The 19,683-nt window shown below is 41.9% G+C and overlaps 1 non-coding gene across 1 annotated transcript; it reads right to left on the minus strand.

The window, feature by feature from the left end:
- Positions 1-19,279: 19,279 nt before the first annotated feature.
- Positions 19,280-19,353, minus strand: trnan-guu (transfer RNA asparagine (anticodon GUU)). Its single transcript has one exon. It is a non-coding gene; the product is annotated as a tRNA-Asn (tRNA).
- Positions 19,354-19,683: the final 330 nt, after the last annotated feature.

The following is a 19,683-nucleotide window of genomic DNA, read 5'->3' on the forward strand; positions in this document are numbered from 1 at the left end:
AAAATTGATTTGAATTGACTTTATTTCTTACATCCTTCACATACATGAGGAATAAAAAAATTTACGTAATGTCTCCGCCTGAATGTGCAATGTGCAAATTATAGTAATTTGTTATAAATAGTATGTACAGTAAGATATACAACAGAACAGTCTATATTGCTTAGAAATACAATTGTGTCAGCATAAGTTAATCAGCCTGGTGGAAGAAGCTGTCACGGAGCCTGTCGGTCCTGGCTTTAATGTTGATACACAGTTTCCCGGACGGCAGCAGCTGGAACAGTTTGTTGTTGGGGTGACTCGAGTTCCCAATCATCCTTCGGGCCCTTTTTACGCACGTAAACAAACCCCAAGTGATAGGCCAGGGCCTACATACCAGAACAGAGTTTGAAAGGAAATAGGTATTGTCATGACAGCAGTTTTAACGTCAATCCTCGTTATTAACGTTAGGAGGGAGCGTAATTCGTCTTGAGGGACCGGATTAGTCAAACTGAAGAGTCTTGTTGGGGGGAGGTAGTTTAAGATTTATAGAAGCAAATAGTTTACTTCAAAATATTTTAAGCAAATATTAGGCCCAGAATCAGTTGAGGGTAGAGTCAGTCCCATTCACATGTTCTGTCAGAGTATCGATTGTTTGATTTTATTTTCCTCTCAAATGCGCGATGCGTTGCTGCAAAGTTATTGTCCAATCCAAACCTTGAGTTGGTTTGTGTAGTCCATGATATTATAGTAATTCGCTGAAGTTTGTTAAAATGACAACTGATGTCCCTCACCCCCACCACAATTCCTGATGTAAGGATTTTTCATTCAAAGGCGGATTATGGCCCAAGTGTTCACTACGTTGCTCAAATGCGTAGCAAGAGTAATTTATCAGGCGCAAAATTCGTCCATCTACAGTCAGACTACCCAGCAGAATAAATATTCTGGACTATTATTCATCGTCTAGATGCTAAAAACAATATATACTAAGCATTGAAAGGTTCTTGTCATGGATATGAAATCAAAGCCGATATTAGCAGGATTGCAGAATCTTTATATGCTTAGCACAAGTTTAAATTTTATCAGTGCGGCATTAAATATGTGGTGCAAACTGAGATATCTGATATATCCAGTCGGTATTTGTGCTAAAAACTGTCTTGCCTGATGATAAAGGCAAGATAAATCTAGAATAACACATACAGAATGCTGGAGGAAATCAGCAGGCCAGGCAGCATCTGTGGAAAGGAATAAAGAGTCTACATTTCGGGCCAAGACGTTGACTGTTTATTTATTTCCATGCATGCTGCCTGACCTGCTGAGTTCCTCCAGTATTGTGTGTGTATTGATCCAGTGATGATTCGTGTACCTACACAGATTCAATTGAAAGGAATTATATATGGCGCAGTGATCACTAACTGCAACATATCTGGTAAAATATTGTCTAAACACGCGATTACTGCATCTCAGAACTCCCGTCAGTAATTAGAATACTCTAGTTCTATGGGGAAATTGTGCAGTGTTTAATCTGATTTGTTTTTTTTTAATTAATACTGGAGTGGTAAACCACATAACTCTTTTGTTAAAACGGATTCTTACAGAGTGAGACATCAGAGTTCAGTATGAATAGGCAATATTTATTGTCTCCCACTAACTCGTTCTATACGTGCTATTAATTAGCATTAAAGGAACAATGGATCCTTTGATTAGTCATCTCCACGCTACAAAATCTCTAGAGAAAATCATCTTTTGATGCAACCAGTGAGCTAGAGAACCAGAGTCTATAAAATAGCCACAAGAGATTCTGTAGATACTGGAAATCCACACACACACACACACACACACACACACACACACACACACACACACACACACACACACACACACACACACACACACACACACACACACACACACACACACACACACACACACACACACACACACACACCCCGGAAGCAGAAGTTCAGAACCACCAGATCACCACCAACTCAAGATATTCTGCAGATACTGGAAAGCCAGAGTAACACACGCAAATGCTGGAGGAACTCGAAGCTTCGACTCGCTGTTCTTTTGCATGGATGTTACTTAACCTGCCGAGGTAACTACGAATCTGTATTAAAGATCCGGAAGAATATAGCATCCATTATTCGTTTAAACAAGAGTAAAAAAGAGATGGTGCCTAAACTACATGAGAATGACTAAGTTAACTAAGTGTTGGAAACATTCTTGAATAATACCAACTGGTCCATATTTATATAAAGGTGCCCTAATTCACACATTCCTTTCGCTGCAATTTTGATTCAAGCATTGAGAAAAAAATGTGAGATCACCCAGGTCTCTCGTTTGGTAGGAATTGTGTTTGATGCTTTCAATGTTTCAAACCAGACTTCGATTGGACTAAGGTTAGACCCACGTAGTTTTTGCTTTCTAGCGGATTGGTTTAAAAAGAACATACTAACAAAGAATCAGTGGCATATTTAGCAATCGTTATTATAGAGACTATGTGATCAGTGTCTGCCCATGGGATTTTCAATATGTCAATACTTTGAATCTCCTGATCAATCATTGCAGATTGATAAAATAAAACATTTTATTAGGTTATGTACTCATGTATCTTCTTTTATTATTGATTTGCTTGTAGATGGAACAAATATCTCCTTCGTAAGGCAAAGTCAAATCGTAAAGTGTAATATATAAAGTGCTTAAGGCCACAAGACAATAGAATAGGAATAGAATTTGGCTATTCGGCCCATCGAGTCTGCTCCACCATTCTATTGTGGTTGATTAATTAAACGCCTCAACCCCATTTTCCGGCCTTCTACCCGTAAATCAAAAATATGTCGTTAGTTTTCTTTTACGTAGTCCTCTTTACACTTTAATATGTCAAAACTTGTTGTGGTGCCTTCAGATACTAAAACAAAGAGCGGGCAGCACGACACTCTTTAATGCAAGTATTGACCAAGTCTACCCTTAATTTTCCTTTAGACGACTCGCATTTGAAATACTGTACGTGAATTTGAATAGTTTCTTTTGTGTATGCACGCGTGGGTCCCATGCAGCAACTACATGGGAGTTTCACTGTAAGAGGTGTGAATTGTTTCCGACGGGGGCGGCATCCATCGTTAAGTTCCCCCATCACCCAGAACATGCTCTCTTCTCATTACTACCAATAGGGAGGAGACAGGAGCAGAAAGACACACGTCCAACATTTTAGAAGCAATTTCTTCCCTCCGCCATCAGGTTTCCGAACGGTCACTGACGAAACACCTCAGTATTTTTACTCTATTTGCACCATTTATTTTATACAATCTTTATTGTACCGCAAAACAACAAATTTCATGACATATGTCGGTGATATTAAACCTGATTCTGATGCAGATTAACTCCGATCCTGTGCAAAACAAGGAGCCCTTAAAAGTGGCGAGGTTACTCCAGCCCGGCATTGATTGAGATCACCAAATACCATCAAATACGATGTATCCTTCTTGCTCTCAAATTCTTCCCCTCCATTATTTTCATCCACTTGCGCCCTCTTCACTTCCGTTTCATTGATGATGAAACAACTGACGCTGAAACCACAAGAACGAGTTTTTACCGAGCTCAGAGTGCAACTGAAAAAATATATATACTTACAATAATAAACCGTGTAATGCCTTTTCATGTTTTACATACACAATCAATGCATTCAGTACCGTTCAGGCCCTTTCCTTTCTAGTCGCGGAAGAAGCCTACACTGTGGTTCTTGCCCACCTAGCCTTTGAAGTGGTTGCATCAAGCTTCAGCGCATCCCTCAGTACGTATTCCTGCCGCCTGGAATGTGCTTATTGGCAACATTCCTCAGTGGACATCTCGATAGGCTGGTAAACCAACAAGTTTCGTGCAGAAGTAAAGGCCTCTTTCATCCAGTTGATGATCTGCCATTGGCAGTTGATGTCAGTGTGGGATGAACCGCGACACAGGCCCTTTTATCTTACTGACAGCAATTGATCCCTCCCAATTCTGCAGAATGATTGAAGTGGAAGAACATAATGGGATCAACCTAAATAGCTAATTTTATTGGCCAGAACGGACACAATGGGCCTACTGGCGTCCTCGTCCTCCTTAAGCTCTGACTGGTGAACTATATTGCTCCTATTATGGGTTAGGTCTAGGACCAGAGGACACAGCTTCAGAATTGCTAGACGCCCCTTAAGAACGGAGATGAGGAGGAATTCACTTAGGTACAGGGTGGTGAATGTGTGGAATTCATTGTCACAGACGGCTGTGGAGGCCAAGTCATTGGGTATATTTAAAACGGAGATTGACAGGTCAACAACACACACAAAATGCTGGTGGAACACAGCAGGCCAGGCAGCATCTATAGGGAGAAGCACTGTGACGTTTCGGGCCGAGACCCTTCGACAGGATTGATAGGTTCTTGGTTAGTAAGGACGTCAAATGTTATGGGGGAAAGGCAGGAGAATGGGTTGAGAGGGAGAATAAATCAGCTGTGATGGAACTGGTAGGTCGAATGGCCTAATCCTGCTCCTATGTCTTATGGTCTTATGGCCACTTCGCCCGTGGCTTCAACGCCCGCTTGATTGCCACTCCATCCACTATTCTAGGCATTCATTTCCATCGTTACCGGCGTAGGATGTATACAATACTACTGTTTACTCGCATAGGCTGCTCCAACCTCAACATCTTAACACCAAGACCTTGCCGATGCAAGGGAACAACAATACCTACGAAAGGCGTATCTGGAAGAGATAGTCGGAAACGCAGATATATGTAAACTTGGAAACTACTATATAAGTTTAAAAATAGGGCTAAGTGAGAGGTTGGAACCGGGAATGTACTGTCGGAGACAGAGAGTCCCACATCATTTAAGAACCATAAACGAACGCATAGAAGGTTACAGAACAACTAGTAAATGGGACTCGTTTAGGTGGATAACTGATGGCCAGGATGGACAGACGGACGGATCGAGTGGGCTTTTACTATGCTGCATGACCCTATGACTCCACGACGCGCAGATTCGCATCTAGGTCTCCGTCCTCCTAACCTGGAAATGGATCCTTCATAATCCTGAGTCTAATTCCTCTAAGTCCCTTCTTAACAACTCAAAAAAAAACATCTTCACCACACGGGCTCAAGAAGGCAACCCTCCCCCAGTGTTCTCGAGACGAGTTGTGGGGGGGGGGGCGCGCAGCGATGCCCACACGCTGGAAACAGAACGTATGCAAAAAAGATATGTTCCAACAAAGATTACGTGATACATACGATGTATTCATGGAATGAATGCAAATTCAATCAAATTCTTTCCTTCATGAGCGAATTGTAGGTTGCGCCTTGTGTTATAGTTCAGACTACAGTAATGTTATATTTGGGCAAATGTTTCTAAGATAATAGAAAAATATTAGCAATTAGTGGGACATCATGTTTACTTGTCTGCTGGATCGTTTTCACTCATCCTTTAATAATGCATAGTTATTCCATTGAAGAATTTTTCTAACTATGCTAAAGGGCTATTAAATCCAAAGTTTCTCGCCATTTTAGTAGTTTTTAATCCCCTGGGCAGCTAATCTGATCAACCATTCTAGTTAGTCTCCAACTATACCACCACCCCATTACCTCAGTCACTGCGCTGCACAGTAAACACTTTAATATACTTTTTATATTGTTTATATTTTACATAAATGTGTGTATTTATATAATCTATGCACATTTATTCCATATGTATTTCTAGCTTAAGTTCATATCATTCCTTATTCTTTGAATATTGTTATTTTTTTGTTGCATCTCACGCCAACACACCGCAGCAAATTCTAAGCATGTACATGTAAATGTATATGGCAAATAAAGTCAATCCTTGAATAGAGCGGGAAACCAAATGTGACTGAGAAAATGGAAACAATAATATGGAGGGAAAGTAGAAACCCTTTAATAAGGCGGCATCAGCGGTTTGCGATTATGCAGAATAAACGCATGGAGAAAACTACAGATAAATTGTCATGTGATTAGGCTGGTGTTAAATAGGCGGATTGCAGGGTGATACGGCTCGTTGGGCCGAAAGGGCCTGTTCCGCGCTGTATCTCTAAATAAACAAACAAACAAACAAACAAACAAATTAATAAATAAATACCCTAACAACAAACGATAATAATGTTGGTCAGATTTTCTCAGACTCAATATTCCAGAATAAAATGCATCCGCAGACACAGAGGTCTGTGGTGTACGGAAACCCAATCCCGCAGAATCCTCGCCACTTGCGAACCTCCAGCACTTATTCTCCCTAGTCAGAAGAGATGACAGGATGGCTTTACTGTGCATTGGGAGTTCAGCTGGCGCTGCGGAATCTAACACAGCTAAAGCCAGAATATGGGTGGTCGCTTCTCTTATGTGAATATTTGTTCATGATGCAAGCATTATCACGCATTCTCCAATCTGCCCCTTCACAGTGAAACGTATGGCAGTATCGGACCCACGCCTACATGCTTTAACAGATTATTCCTCACAAAGTAACATGAATTATTTCAAAAGCCGCCGTAGCTTCAGACTTCGAATTAAGTTTATTATCAAAGTACGTACGTGTCACTACCCTGAGATTCATTTTATTGCGGGCATTCAAAGTAGAAATATAATCGAATCAATGAAAAACGATATACAAAGACTGACAAAGAACCAATGTGCAAAAGGAGACAAACTGCAAATGCAAAAGAAATAATAATAACAACAAAATAACTTAATTAACTAAATAGATATATAACCAAATGAACAAATGGATGCAAATAGATGGATGCAAAACAGAAACGCGATTGCAAAACAATGTTGCACTATTTTCTCATTCTTGGATTTTTATTTTGCACGGTTCTGATGACTCCAAACATTTATCATTGAATTGACTTTATTTCTCACATCCTTCATATATACGAGGAGTAAAAATCTTTACGTTACGTCTCCGTCTAAATTAGCAATGCGCAATTTATAGCATTTTATACTAAACAGTATGTACAACAGGAAGTCAATATAACAGAAATACAATTGTATCAGCGTGAATTAATCAGTCTGATGGCCTGGTGGAAGAAGCTGTCCCGGAGCCTGTTGGTCCTGGCTTTTATGTTGCGGTACCGTTTCCCAGATGATAGCAGCTGGAACAGTTTGTAGTTGGGGTGACTCGGGTCTCCAATGATCCTTCGGGCCCCTTTTTACACACCTGTCCTTGTAAATGTCCTGAATAGTGGGAAGTTCACAACTACAGATGCGCTGGGCTGTCCACACCACTCTCTGCAGGGATCTGCGATTAAGGGAGGTACAGTTCCCAAACCAGGCAGTGATGCAGAGAGTCAGGACGCTCTCAATTGTGCCCCTGTAGAAAGTCCTTAGGATTTGGGGACCTATACCAAACTTCTTCAACCATCTGAGGTGAAAGAGGCACTGTTGTGCCGTTTTCACCACACAGCCAGTATGTACAGACCACGTGAGATCCTTGGTGATGTGGATGCCCAGGAACTTAAAGCTGTTCATCCTCTCAACCCCAGATCCATTGATGTCAATAGGGGTTAGTCTGTCTCCATTCCTCCTGTAATCCACAACCAGCTCCTTTGTTTTTGCGACATTGAGGGAGAGGCTGTTTTCTTGACACCACTGTGTCAGAGAGATGATTTCTTCCCTGCAGGCCACCTCGTTATTATTTGAGATTAGGCCAATCAGTGTAGTGTCATCAACAAATTTAATTAGCAGATTGGAGCTGTGGGTGGTGACACAGACAGAGAGTAAAAGAGGGGGCTTAGGACACAACCCTGAGGGGTACCTGTGTTGAGGGGCAGAGGTGAGGGAGCCCACTCTTACCACCTGCCGGTGATCTGACAGGAAACCCAGGATCCAGTTATACAAGGCAGGGTAAAAGCCGAGGTCTCTGAGCTTCTTGTCGAGCCTGGATGAATTATGGTGTTGAATGCTGAATTGTAGTGCAAGGACAGAATTCTCACATAAGCATCCTTCTTCTCCAGATGTGTAAGGACGGTGTGTAGAGCTGCGGCTATTGTGTCATCAGTTGCGTCGGTAGGCGAATTGTAGGGGGTCCAGTGTGGGTGGTAGCAAGCTGCAGATGTAATCCTTGACCAGCCTCTCAAAGTATTTGCTTATTATTGAGGTGAGTGTGACAGGACGCCTGTCGTTCAGACTTGTTACTTTGGTCTTTTTAGGTACAGGAACAATGGTGGATGTTTGAAGCAGGAGGGCACTCTACACTGGGAGAGAGAGAGATTAAAATTTCTTTGCCTTCATAGATGCTGTTCGACTCGCTGACCTAATCACTTTCACCACTAACGTGGATTATTGTTGTAGCTGTTGTAAAAAAATGTGTATAACTTATATTTTCCTTGCGAATGCTGCTGAATGCAGTTGATGGGGATAATAAATCAGCCATGATAGAACGACGGAGCTCATGTCTTATGGTCTTATGCTGCTATCTATGCACCTGCAAAGTTACTGTGATTGTTTTTCATTGCACGTGTGCATATATGTACTTGTGCATAAGACAATAAACTCGACTCGACTTGCTCCAGTTTCCAGCATCTGCGGTGTCTTGTGCCTCCATTTTTGTATTAGATATTCAAGATCCAAGATTCAAGATTGTTTATTGCCATTCATCAGTACACGAGCGTACATGAGAAAGAAATGATTGTTAATCCGGATCCAATGCAACAAAATAAAACACAATAAGCATAAAGAACACAATAAATATAAATACTAACACGAGGAAATCTGCAGATGCTGGAAATTCAAGCAACACACACAAAATGCTGGTGGAACACAGCAGGCCAGGCAGCATCTATAGGAAGAAGCACTGTCGACGTTTTGGGCCGAGACCCTTCGTCAGGACTAACTGAAAGGAAAGGTAGTAAGAGATTTGAAAGTAGTGGGGGGGAGGGGGAAATCCGAAATGATAGGAGAAGACCGGAGGGGGTGGGGTGAAGCTGAGAGCCAGAAAGGTGATACGGAGCTGGAGAAGGGGAAGGATCATGGGACGGGAGGCCTAGGGAGAAAGAAGGGGGGAGGGGAGCACCAGAGGGAGATGGAGAACAGGCAGAGTGATGGGCGAGAGAGAAAGAGAAAGAAAAAACAGGGGAGGGGAAAAAACCCAAAACAAAACAAAATATATCGGGGATGGGGTTAGAAGGGAGGAGGGGCATAAACGGAAGTTAGAGAAGTCAATGTTCATGCCATCAGGTTAGAGGCTACCCAGCTGGTATATAAGGTGTTGTTCCTCCAACTTGAGTGTAGCTTCATCTTGACAGTAGAGGAGGCCATGGATAAACATATCAGAATGGGAATGGGACGTGGAATTAAAATGTGTGGCCACTGGGTGATCCTGCTTTCTCTGGCGGACGGAGCGTAGGTGTTCAGTGAAACGGTCTCCCAGTCTGCGTCGGGTCTCACCAATATATAAAAGGCCACACCGGGAGCACCGGACGCAGTACACCACACCAGCCAACTCACAGGTGAAGTCTGGGGCCCTGAATGGTGGTGAGGGAGGAAGTGTAAGGGCAGGTGTAGCACTTGTTCCGCTTGCAAGGATAAGTGCCAGGAGGGAGATCGGTGGGAAGGGATGGGGGGGGGGGGGGAATGAATGGAAAAGGGAGTCGCGTAGGGAGCGATCACTGCGGAGCAGAAAGGTGGGGGGAAGGGAAAGATGTGCTTGGTAGTGGGATCCCGTTGGAGGTGGCGGAAGTTACGGAGAATTATACGTTGGACCTGGAGGCTGGTGGGGTGGTAGGTGAGGTCAAGGGGGTCTCTATCCTGAGTGGGGTGGTGGGTGGATGGGGTGAGAGCAGATGTGCAGGAAATGGGAGGGATGCGTTTGAGAGCAGAGTTGATGGTGGAAGAAGGGAAGCCCCTTTGTTTAAAAAAGGAAGACATCTCCTTCATCCTGGAATGGAAAGCCTCATTCTGAGAGCAGATGCGGCGGAGGAATTGTGAGAAGGGGATAGCATTTTTGCAAGAGACAGGGTAGGAAGAGGAATAGTCCAGGTAGCTGTAAGCGTCTGTAGGCTTATAGTAGCTATCAGTTGTAAGCCGTCTCCAGAGAAGGAGACAGAAAGATCAAGAAAAGGGAGGGAGGTGTCAGAAATAGACCAGGTAAATTTGAGGGCAGGGTGAAAGTTGGAGGCAAAGCTAATGAAGTCAACGAGCTCAGCATGCGTGCAGGAGGCAGCGCCAATGTAGTCGTCGATGCAGCGAAGGAAAAGAGGGGGACGGATACCCGTACAGGCTTGGAGCATGGACTGTTGCACAAAGCCAACGAAAAGGCAGGCATAACTGGGACCCATACGGGTGCCCATGGCTACACCTTTGGTTTGGAGGAAGTGGGAGGAGCCAAAGGAGAAATTATTGAGAGTAAGAACTAATTCCGCTAGACGGAGGAGAGTGGTGGTAGAGGGGAACTGGTTAGGTCTGGAATCCAAAAAGAAGCGAAGAGCTTTGAGACTGTCCGGGTGGGGGATGGAGGTATATAGGAACTGGACGTCCATGGTGAAAATAAGGTGGTGGGGGCCAGGGAACTTAAAATCATTGAAAAAATTCAAAGCGTGAGAAGTGTCACGAACATAGGTGGGAAGAGATTGAACAAGGGGGGATAAAACAGTGTTAAGGTATGCAGAAATGAGTTCGGTGGGGCAGTATATAAATAAATACAGTATATACAAGATACAGTATATAAATACTGTAAACTGATTGTATATACATAAAGTGACGCTAGGTACAGGAACACTTTTTCATAAGGTGATTCTGACAGGAAATTAAAAAAATATTGATAGTGGGGGTGTGGTTAAGTGAGTTTATGGGTCGAGGTGTTACCCAGCCTGACGGCTTGGGGGAAGTAATTTTCTGAGTCTGGTGGTCCTGCCGTGGATGTCGCGTGGCCTCTTCTTTGAGTGGAGCACAGAGCCAATGAACAGGGTGCGTGAACAGGGTATCCTTCATGATATTGCTGACCTGTTTTTCTGGCACCTGTCTGTACATGTACCCTTGATGGTGGGTAGGCTGGTGCCCGTGATGGGCAGTTTTATCTACCTGTTGTAGAGCCTTCCTGTCCGCCTCAGTGCAGTTTCCATACCGGGCAGTGAAGCAGCTTGTTAGGATGCTCTCCACTGCGCACCTGTAGAAGGTCGTAAGTATAGTTCACTATCTTCAGCCTCTTCAGACAGTACAGATGTTGGTGAGCTTTCTTATCTGTGGAGTTTGTATTGTGAGACCATGAAAGGCTGTTCGAGATTTACACTTCCAGGAGTGTGAAACCTCTTTGTGAAGGTGGGTTCGTTCAGTACCCAGTCACCAGCTCACCCTGTTTTCCCGCTCTCCTATCCAGCTCTCCCGCTTTGCTCGCCTAGGCGCCCTGACTATTCCCCTGGTTTGAAGCGAGGTTGATTGGATGCGCTTTGATTTCTATCCATTCAGTTCCCAACCAGTAGAGTGCACTCCAGTTTTGGAGAAAGCCAGCCAAGCGCCTGTTGCTAGGAAACCACGTCTTTCCTGCCTGGAATAGTGTTCTTTTGTTCTGAGACTACCAGCCTTTCCCACGGTGACATATGCTCCCCTCTGCCGCCTACTTAATAGCGAGGGGATATATCGATTGGCGCTGTTCTTACTGAGCGGGGGATGGAGATAATACGGATTCAAATAGGGTCAAAATAACCAGTACGTATAAATTCAGCTCGTTTTTTGATAAACCGGATTTTGGACCCCTTTCTTGTGTGAATTTTTTTTCATTATGCAAACATTATCACACATCTGACCCATTTAAAATGACGATTGAAGTTCATTTTTGAAAATCTCCGAAAAACACAATCCCAAAGTAACAAGGGCTGAGTGCAATTATTGAATAATGTAATTAGTTTATGCTCCGGCGTGCATTTATTGAAATGCATTTTTATTGCTAATTTTCTTAATGAAATCTGTGAATAAGAAGCTGGTCGGTAACAATCAATGAATCGGTTCTCCGGAACGCGTGCTGGCAATTGTCGAATTGTCCTTGATGATTCCTTGGTCACACGTAAATAGGACCTCCCCACCTAACTCCCCACCCCCCACCCCTTCCCTCCCATCTCACCAGTGGGGTGAGGGGGACCCGATAGTGATGGAGAGAGTAAAAATACGAGAGACAGAGATAGATGGCGTGGAGATAATAGCTGAATGAAACAAAGGAACGGGAAAGGGGAAGGACAAGCGATTGTGTGTCACATCAGTGAACGCGATGTATTCCCTGCACAATCAGAGCGCACGAACACATTCGTGCTTGTATTAAAATATAGAACCTTTGTGTTTAATATGTACTGGAAATATGTCTAAACCTGGCCATAAACGTAAATGCACGAATCAACTACAAAAAAACACATATGATTAAGGATATATGACTGGTATTTCACGTAATGTCAGAATCATGTTAATATCACTAGCATATGTCGTGAAATATGTTGTTTTGCGGCGGCAGTAAATTGCAATACATAATAAAAACTATAAATTACGATATATATCCATATATATAGTGCTACTGATGTGATATATATATAATTGCATAAGCAGCGCAAAAAGAGAGCAAAATATAGTGAGGTACTGTAAATGGGTTCAGTGTCCATTGAGAAATCTGATGGCGACAGGGAAGAAGCTGAAACGTTGTGTGTGTGTTTTGTCCAATTGTTGTCAATATTACATTGGTAATGATGTTGCGCCAGAGCTTCATTCCGGGGGTGTGGGTTGGGTGTGGGGGTTGGGGGAATGCACAGGCATTAATTACGCTAATGTCTTTAATGCGTTGATCAGGAGACGCGGAGAGAAAGGGACAGAAAGAATATGGCAAGCAGGCGGAAAGCAGAGAATGTCAAATGGGGTTAAATCACATTATCCCCGACCAGAGAAACAAATCGATGGACATCATAGCCCGGAATGAAACGAAATCATTGAAAACTACGCAAAAATAAGGCTTGAGTATAGAAAATCAGCCTCTGGTTTTGTCGATCTTGCCTCACCCAGCCGCTTTCTCTCTGTCTGTCTGTTTGTTGCCCCTCTCTATCTTGCTCAGTCATTACTCTGCCTCCGTCTATCTTTGTTTTGCTGTATTTTTGACTCAGCTTCTCTCTGTCTTTTTGCTTTTCATTTTCCAGACGCTTGCTCGTCTCCGTTTTCCACTAATTTCGCCTCTTTATTTGTCTCTGTATGTCTCGATGTTTTTTTGTATTATTTCTCTGCTTGTTCCTATGCCTGTGTACATGTTACTATTTCTTTACCCTCCTTTGTTGTTTTGGGTCTGTCCTTGTATGAATGTTTGTATTTCAGTATGATGCATACTTGAATGTATAAATGTCTGTCTGCCCATTTTTCTATCTGTCTCAAAACTTGAGATTCAGCAGATGTTCGAAATCCAGAGCAACACACACAAAATGCTAGAGGAGCTCAGAGGTCAGGGAGCGTCTATGGAAAGGAATAGAGTTAACATTTTGGCCCCAGACCCTTCCTTCATCAGGAAAGGAAGGGGGAAGAAACCAGAGTATTCCTTTATTCAGAAATCATTATTCCTTTCCATAGGTGCTGTTTGACCTGCTGAGTTCCTTCAGCATTTTTGTCTGTTACCTATCTATCTATCTATCTATCTATCTATCTATCTATCTATCTATCTATTTGTCTGTCTGTCTATCTATCTATCTAGCGATCTAATTTCTCGGAAATATTGGCGCACTGGCACACCATCAGTTCCAATCCACAAATGAGGTACCAAATATTTGATCGATATTTTAAGGCGGTTCACTTGCCAGTAACAATTAACTAAAAATGAATGACTCCATTCATCCTCTTTGAGCAGATAACACCAGAATGCCGTTTACACGTTTCCTATCATACGTCATAATCTCCGTAAGGATAGGCATATTCCATTGTAAATATATTATCCTATAATACATTAAAACGTTTGGGCCGTGAGTCCCAATTATGCAAAACACTTTTAAAAAAATTCCTCAGTTAATCGCATTGCAATACGTTTGCTTATAAACTGCCACGTTACAACCGCATTTAATGTTACCTTTGTTTTAAAGAACAGGACTACAATAATACGATTAGCTAAATTGAAATTTTAACCGTTTAGCATGCCGCATCCTAAAATCAAATGAGTGTCAAGGGCAAATATTTTAAAAATACCAAATGCAGCCCTTGTAAAACCACATTATTCGCAACTGGATTGATAACCACGTTAAATGCAAAGAGTAGTGGATACTCCGAGTCCATCACAGGTAAAACCCTCCCCAGCATTGAGCACATCAACGAGAGCTCTGTCACAAGAAAGCAGCATCCATCATCAGCGACCCCCCACCACCCAGACCATGCTCTCCTATTGCTGCTGCCACCGGTATAGGAGCTTTAGGTCCCACACCACTAAGTTCAGGACCAGTTATTACCCTTCAACCAGAAATCTTCTGAACCGGCATGGACAACTTCAATCATCTGAACGCTGAACTGATTCCATGGACTTTACAATTCATGTTCTCAGTGTTATTATTTTGTTTTCCCCTCTTTTGTAATTGCACAAGTTGCAGTCTTTTACATTTGTTGTTTGTCCGTCTTTGCTTGCGCGCCGTTTTCATTGTTCTATTGTGTTTGTTTGCCTTTACTGTGAATGTCCACAAGAAAATAAATCTCAGGGTAGTATATGGTAACATATACGTACTTATATAATAAATATTCTTGGACCTTTGAAATGCCTCAGAAGATTATAGCGTCGCTTTATAGATATATGATCAAACTATGTATGTAAACTACTTATGTATTTATATTTATTCTGTTTTTTGTTATTGTGTTCTTTACCTTATTGTGTGTTTTTTTTATTTGTGCTGCCTCGGATTCGGAGTAACAATAAGTTCTTTCTCCTTTATACTTGTGTATTGGAGATGACATTAAGCAATCTTGAATTCTGAGTTGGATTCGTATCGTCCAGGACCTTTGTTATAATGATAAACTGTTAAAGGATGTTATTTACCTCTAATAATGTTATCCTACTTCTACTAATACGTTTCTCATTCCTTTCTTTTATGCTATTCATCTCCTTCCCTAACTATACCAGAGAACAATTGGGAAAAATCTGAACCAATAGTGGAAAGAAACTTATCAAACTTATCTGAAGTGAACTGGAAACTCCATTTGGAATGCTACATCGAAGAAAATGAAACAAGTTTCACAGATTTGGAAAATAAGGAAAACTAGCTGAAAAAATAAATACCTAAGGACAATAAATAAAACATTTTAATTTGCTGGAATATACGAACATTGTTGTGTTAAGGTGAAACTAAATGCCAGAGGAACTCAGCAGGTCAGGCAGCATCTATGAAAAGCAATGATCCTGATGAATGGTCTCGGCCCAAAACGCTTTCCATAACTCCTGCCTGACCCGGATTCCAGATTTTGCATGTAGGGCTCGGCCCAAAACGTTGACTGTTTATTCCTCTCCATAGATGCTGCCTGACCTGTTGAGTTCCTCCAGCATTTTGTATACATATAATTAATTGTTTTGAAATGCAGCATTCACATAAAGGAAAATATCCCATGTCAACTTATTGGCACAGTATGCCACCCAATTTATAGAGTCATTTTTCATTATTATTGGATTTGTTGTTGTTTGTGGAGTCATTTCAAAGGCCCAAAGCTTCATTGACCTATGTGCTATACGTTGTTGAAAGCAAATAAATCCCGATCCGGGTCCAAAAACCCTTTCATCCCATGCAATCTATTTAGAGGGAAGTTATGCGATTGTGATGGAGATGAACTAACACATCACCCAGAGATTTTTGTTTTGCTCCTGAAGCTTGTCTTTTCACCCGGAATATTAGCATTTGGCTGGTGATCGGCACACAAAGTAATGGGGCGAATGTGTAGTACATCGTAAACGTAAGAGATTCTGCAGATGCTGGAAATCTAGAGCAACATACACAAAATGCTGGAGGAACTCAGCAGGTCAGGCAGCATCTATGGAGAAGAAAAAACAGTCGACGTTTCGGGCCGAGACCCTTCATCAGGACTCAGAATATCTGGGTCTCGGTTCGAAACGTAGGCTCTTTATTTCTCTCCATTGATGCTTCCTGACCTGCTGAGTTCCTCCAGTATTTTGTGTGTGTTGCACAAAAATGCAGTGACGGAGCTAGTTCGGTCAAGCTGTAGATTTGGAGTTGATGCTAAAAGGAAGGTAACATTATCAATAGTGAATATGGAACGAGGACCACACAAAATAGTGTTAGTAATCTATAACATCGATATAATCACAAATTCCGTATTGAATAGACCTCTACATGCAAATGGTCCGATAGGTGAATTATAAAGGATCCCAGCCACTTTGCTCATGGACTACTGTCCCACCCCCACCAGGGAGGAGGCTACATAGTATCCACGCCAGGACCACCAAACTCAAAAACAGTTACTTTCCCCAAGCAGTAAAGCTGATCAACACTTCCACCCACTAACCTACCCCTCCACAACCCCAATCACAACTCCTTTATCATTTCCTGGCAGTGTCACCTTATGCACTTATGTGCTTAGTGTAACTTTATGGTGTTATTTATATTATTTTGTTCTGCTGCATTGTACCGAAGTAACAATTATTTTCGTGCACTTGTGTACTGGAAATGACATTAAACAATCTTGAATCTAAGCGGTTTCATTTGTAAAGTATGTGAGAATAAGTTTTGTAGCCGCTCTTGCCAAAGTTAACTAATAAACTGTTACACATAATGAAGTGCACGAGAAATTAAATACGTAATTTGATAGTTTAGATAGTGAAAGATTCTATGTCGATTACATGGAAACAGTAACTACGAATCATTTACACAAAGTACACTGCAGATGCTGGGGTCAAAGCAACAGCTATAACACACTGGAGGAACTCAGCAGGTCGGGCAGCATCCGTGGAAACGAGCAGTCAACGTTTCGGGCCGAGACCCTTCGTCAGGACTGAAGAGGGAGGGGGCAGGAGCCCTATAAAGAAAGTGGGGGGAGGGTGGGATGGAGAAGGCTGGTAGGTGCCAGGTAAGGGGAAAGATCGAGGGTGGGGGAGGGGAAGCAGGGAGGGGATAGGCAGGAAAGGTGAAGAAGGAATGTAAGGGGAAACACTATGGGTAGTAGAAGAAGGCAGAATGATAAGAAAGGTGATAGGAAGCTAGAGGAGGAGGCAGAGTGAAAGTGGGATGGGGGAAAGGAGGGGGGAGGGAATTACCGGAAGTTGGAGAATTCAATGTTCATACCAAGGGGCTGGAGACTACCCAGACGGTATATGAGGTGTTGCTCCTCCAACTTGGGTTTGACCTCAACATGGCAGTAGAGGAGGCCATGTATGGACATAGCCGAATGGAAGCAGAGTTGAAGTGGATGGCAACCGGGAGATCCTGACTGTTGTGGCGGACGGAGCGGAGGTGCTCGACTTACTGGTTTCCCCTTACTGGTTTTTCACCTGGCACCTACCAGCCTTCTCCTTCCCACCCTCCCCCCACCTTCTTTATAGGGCCCCTGTCCCCTCCGTCTTTAGTCCTGACGAACGGTCTTGGCCCGAAACGTTGACTGTTCGTTTCCATGGATGCTGCCCGACATGTTGAGTTCCTCCAGCGTGTTGTGCGTGTTACTACGAATCATTTGATGGGTTAATCATTAAAATAAGTGAGGTTGTGCTAAGTCAGATAGCCCAAAATTCAGACTCATACTTCATTGAAATCGTGTACGTTCTGAAGGACGCACTGAAAAGCACGGTTCAGCCACCGCAAAAGATTCGGTGGGGAAGGACCACAGTGTGGGGTTCTTCTACTATTGAAGAGAGTTGGGTGTGGAAGCCGCTCAAGCCCCAGTCCAGAAAGCCACATCAGTGACAGAGCGACAGCCGTGCTATTGATGTGCATGAATGTAATAGAAAAATACTGAAAGCATTGACGACAAAGGAGAAAAAGGCATTGCACGGTTTATTCTTGTAAGTATTTTTAACATGAATAGAGTTTACTTTGATAATAAAAAAGTAAGTAAATATTATGAAATAGATTGTCTAAGCTAGTTAGACACACCACATTCAAGCTTAAGAGTGGACAAATTAGTTCGGAGTTAGAATTGCATCGAAAATAACTGACAATGAAATATAGCAAAATCAAAAGTTCAAGGAGGACAACACTGGAGGGCGGGGTGACTCAATGATAAAAACCATAGTATTATACACCATGTGGAATTTATTGGGTGAAACAGCGAGTGTTGGGTGGATATAAGACTCATTTCCTTGAAATTACTTCAAATATAGCTGGCATATTGTCTCGACTTAAACTCGAACTTTAATTATATAATGTTTGAAAAAAATTGCATTCGACGACACAAGGTTCACTTTATTAGAATACAGAATGTAAGGCCTGGAGTTGGTAATTATAGGGACTGGATTGAAGGAGTCTAATACACATTCAAACAAAATAAATGCTGAATTAAATGAGAGAAGAAGGGGTATTCAATGTTCAGAATTGTCTAATGTCATTTCCAATGCACAAATTTAAAGAAGAATGAAAGAGTTGTCACTCCGGATCTGATGTGCGGCGCAAAAATACGCAATAAGATAAAGAACATAATAATAAAGAAAGATAATACAAAATATAATACGCCAACGACTACACTGAGAAACAAAGGGGACCCAGATCGGAAGCTCAAAATTTCTCGCCAGGTTGCATTATAAGGCAAATTCAAAATGGCTGTTTTATATATAAGGGCTCAATTGTTGGACTTGTAAATAAATATAAGCTCCTAATAAAGTCTGCACATTAATTTAAATATTTAAAAAATCTTATGGAAAAATGTACCAAATATTTTATGCCTTTAAAATCAAATCTCGGCCTCAGAATTCTTACATTTTACAATTTGGATAATTGAGAATTTTTTTTTGGGAAAATTCATTTTTAGAAGATTCTGGACTGTGACAGCAGTGATGTTCATGTGATTGAATCCACCAAAGAACAGGCATGTAAAGAGAAAAGAAACAATACGGGCGCGTGGAAAGGGCATTATGGGGAAAATATAATTTCTAAGAAAATATTTTAATATATTTTGCATGTGATACCTTTATGAGAATATACATAATTCATATAGACCTATATTAACTGAGACACTGCAACTGTATACAACATTGAAAAGCTTTAAGAAACGATTTCGCCTCCTTGTGACAAGAAAAGTAACGCAAGACACTTTGTATTGATTAATTCCAAGTGAGTCAAATTATCAGTTATGTACACGAATATCAGTATATCTAAAACCCTGTGAGAGAAAAAAGTTCCTTCGTCCCTGGGTGGGCTCGAACCACCAACCTTTCGGTTAACAGCCGAACGCGCTAACCGATTGCGCCACAGAGACCAACTGGGTACCTTCTGTTGCTCATGTCGTACTAGTAGAAGCATTCTTCCTTTGTCAATTCTCTGCGGTTGGGAGATCATTGCGGAGAAAATTTTATTTAGAAACAATTAGAAAAAGATATTCAGTTCAGTAGATTGCATGGTACTTTAACGGTACTAAAGCATATTAATCCCTTCCAGACTGGTCTGATGATTCCTGATGTATTTTCATGCAGTGTGCTACAGACGGTTTCAGATATACATGTTGTTAATACATTTTGGTTACTAGGAATAAGTAGACGTCAAATATCTTTACATACAACTTGAAAAAGCAAAATTGATCATGTAATTG

The sequence above is a fragment of the Hemitrygon akajei genome, chromosome 18, assembly GCF_048418815.1.
Source record: "Hemitrygon akajei chromosome 18, sHemAka1.3, whole genome shotgun sequence".
NCBI classification, from domain to species: Eukaryota; Metazoa; Chordata; class Chondrichthyes; order Myliobatiformes; family Dasyatidae; genus Hemitrygon; species Hemitrygon akajei.